Source organism: Crinia signifera, unplaced genomic scaffold (genome assembly GCF_055691185.1).
Source record: "Crinia signifera unplaced genomic scaffold, ASM5569118v1 HAP2_SCAFFOLD_89, whole genome shotgun sequence".
NCBI lineage: Eukaryota > Metazoa > Chordata > Amphibia > Anura > Myobatrachidae > Crinia > Crinia signifera.
Window position 1 is genome coordinate 571,884 of NW_028142806.1, and position 3,727 is coordinate 575,610.

The window sequence follows — 3,727 nt, forward strand, 5'->3', positions numbered from 1 at the left end:
TGGCTGCAACATCTTCACCGTTCACAGGGGTCTTTGACAATCCTGTTCGTAGACGCCAAGTTGTGACAGGTGCCCCTGAAACTATTGGATGACAGCGTACCTGGAACAGACGACGGCTGTGCACTTGGGAGTCTTCACGGCCCTTTCTGCTGATGAAGACGCACCTGTGGCAGGGGATGGAACACCCGGGAGAGAACCCACAAAAAAGCACAAAACAACCACAGCTGGCAGCAACTGATATTTATTAAATGGAAAATACGGCACGGTTGCTGCGGTTTTCTCAATGAAATATAATAACATCACACTTATAGTACAGACTACACAAATGAATGAATAAATATCCCTGTAAAACACTCTAGGAACCAATGACCACCTCAGTCCGTATCAAAGCTCAGACTGCTTTGGTCATGAGCAATTCTACCTACGGTACCGTAAGACTAAGGGATGACACATAAAATAGCAACAACGATAATGACAGAATAATGCGACAAATAAACTAGGAATAAAAGAGCTGTAATAAAGATAGATATTACAAAAGGATACTGAACTGCTTCACTAAAGAACGTCCACCAGAGGGCACCATACACCTTACCAATACATTTACATTACAGTCTTGGATGTGAGTAAGTGTCCCTAAACTCAAATAAAGGTCCCACGACGTTCAATCCTCTGGGTGAGCAACGGGCCTACCTAAGTGTGCACACTTTTATAAAAAGACTACGGCAAGATAACGGTCCCCTTAGGGGTACAGGCGAGTCCCCGCTCCCTGGGTAACTCCCTTCTAGTACTGTGGCAACTTGTCGCTAGGGCTGGGCTTAACCGGGCAATTGGGTCAGTGGCACAGGCAATTGTCCTCTTTACTTAAATACTGCGGTGAGGCAATGTCCCAGTGGGTGGGTATGGCCAGGCAGACCCACAATGGCACAACAGGGCGGCAGGACTGTTAATTAAGTGGAAGTCTATCTTCCCCCAGGGACCCTTGTGGAAGGGGATAATACTGAACGTCCCAAGGGACAAGGTCTCCGGGAGGGGCTTGGGCTCACAGGGTGCTGGCCAGGTGGGTGGCAATGAGTACCTGATCAATCGGCTTCCGTTGCCGGCTCCTGCCAGTATCGATACGGCTCCCGGCTTCTGGGTCTTTTCTCTGCTCCCACAGGTCGGCGGGGGTCACTGCAGCTTCTCCTGTCCCGCGGCGTCAGCAGCATCTTCTCTTCTAGGTGCAGGCAGCATCTTCCCTGGACTCCGGCAGTCTTCTGTGACGTGACCCGGCGCTCCGCTCTCCGCCCGCTGTCACTCACGTCGGCTGGGGGTGTCTTCTCCCCTCTGCTGCTCCCGGTCTCCTCACCGCTGGGACGCCTGCTGCTGGAGACTGCTTCAGCTTGACACGGCGTCTCTCACAGCTCCCCGGCACGCTTTCCCCGTGTCAGTCTTCCGCTGCGCACCGCTCTGCTAGCAGGTTAGTGGCACCTTCTTCAGAGGCTCCGTTTTCTTCTCTCCCTTCTCGGTGCCTCTTCTGCCTACACGCTGCCGGGCGCCCGCTGTCAATCACCGCCGGAGGCTTCAGGCTGGGTGACGCGCAGTCTTCTGTTCTCCTCACGCCGCTCTGCTCATCAGTCACGCTTCCGCTGCAGCTCTCCTCTCTGCTCTCAGGTCAGTCTTTTATGCCCTCCTTCCTCACGCCGACACCACGGGGCTCACCTCTGACCCCTGTTCCTTCGCGCCATTCCAGCGCCAGGCAGGCTCCTTTCACGTGAACAGGAGCTGGGCGCTCACTGGGCTCATTAACCCCTTCCGTGCCTGCTAGGCAGGAAAAGGATTTCTGGTCAATAAATTCCACCTGAGGCACCACACAAGGGGCACCACGGCAGTGGGGTGCCACACTTGTGCTGGCTGGATGGATGAGAGAGCCACGAAGAATGGATAGTTTAGTGATGGGAGGTGCTAACAAACAGAACCCTCATCTCTGCTGTCAAATATCATGCTAGCATCGGATGATTTGATGAGAGTCAGAGGATCATGCGATAGCTTCCTCTAAGATGAAAGAGGACGGGGAGGGATAGGGATGAGGGAATAAGAGCCCTTAGGGCTTTAGAGAAAATTCATTTTATGAAGAAAAAATGGTAAATGTACCCACGGTCCCTAGATAGGAGGGAGATTGGTCCCTAGTGTCAATGTATATGTTACAAAAGACACCAGAAACAAACCGGGGAGTCCAGTTATTGATTGGGGTAATTAGGGCTGAGAATAATGAATGATTCAGTCCTTAGAATTCTGTGCTGCAGTAGATATAAACACAACTTGGTAGTAAGTGTGAGGTCTCCCAACAGACCATGTGGATGTAATCAGACACTGATTAAACGGGTAGTATTAGGTATCAGACGTCTAAATGACATGCATGAGTGATAGGTTACTATAAATCACAGAGAACCACAATACAGAGTGTTTTGGAAAACAGGTATTAGCAATATAACCTGGAGAGAATGTATGCTGTCACCAGGTATGCAGGGTTAAATACAAGCACAAATGCAGTAGGCAAATCAATAACTTGCAACTAAGGGGTTGTAACATATACATTGACACTAGGGACCAATCTCCCTCCTATCTAGGGACCGGGAATTTTCTCTAAAGCCCTAAGGGCTCTTATTCCCTCATCCCTATCCCTCCCCGTCCTCTTTCATCTTAGAGGAAGCTATCGCATGATCCTCTGACTCTCATCAAATCATCCGATGCTAGCATGATATTTGACAGCAGAGATGAGGGTTCTGTTTGTTAGCACCTCCCATCACTAAACTATCCATTCTTCGTGGCTCTCTCATCCATCCAGCCAGCACAAGCACTCCTGCAATGCTACATGGGTAACAGGTCTGCCTTGCTCTGAACGGTTAGGACAGCAGAAGCTTACTTTGGCTCACCCTCAAAATTGACATCGGAATTAACCAGCGAGGGCCATACAGCCATACTTCACTGGACCGCCTGTAATCCATCCGAACACAGAAGCTAAGCAGTGAGAGGCTGGATAAGTACCTATATGGGGGACCTATAGGGAATATCCAGTGCTGTATTCATCCACTGGGGCAGTACGCCTGTTAATACTGTTGAGGTGCAGCCACAACAAACTTGGACCCCCTCCTTCTCTTTTCCTCTCATGCCCCAACTGTCCATACCCATCTCTGCCGACACTGTGGTGGATATCGTAGTGGTGGTGCGCAGTGACCTATGCCCTGTCCGATTGCCGATACCGTATATTATATATAAAAATTGGTACTAGGCAACACTCTACCGAAACATTTTCGCTCTTGTTGAATTATCTTTATTCTTGATATTGTCATAATAAGTGGCGGGAGTCCATCACGTATGGTGCTCTCCGATAATCACATAAATGGTGTGTGGATATAGTTATATGAACCTATTTTATTAATTAAGCTTTCAATTAAAAGTTACGTTTTATTGTTACATCATCTGTACATCCATTTAACTGTATATTATATCAAGTGTGCCCCAAAAACCTTGTTGGTTCTTCTTTAGTCTTCTTCTATAGACTACCTCCATTCTCAGTTGATATTCTGAACTTTTTCTTGGGAGCACCACCAACCAGTAAAACAGCCTGTCAGGGTCTTTCCCGCACGGCTTTCCTCTTATGTTGGTTTACTTCAATTAACAACGCTTAAATTATACCCAGTAATTCTTCCCCCAAGCCTGTGCCAGCCCAACCCCTATCTCAAACCAG

General features: G+C 48.8%; 1 pseudogene; it reads left to right on the forward strand.

Annotated features, from left to right (window-relative positions):
• Positions 1 to 2,946: 2,946 nt before the first annotated feature.
• LOC146056788 (5S ribosomal RNA) lies at positions 2,947 to 3,065 on the forward strand (annotated as a pseudogene).
• Positions 3,066 to 3,727: the final 662 nt, after the last annotated feature.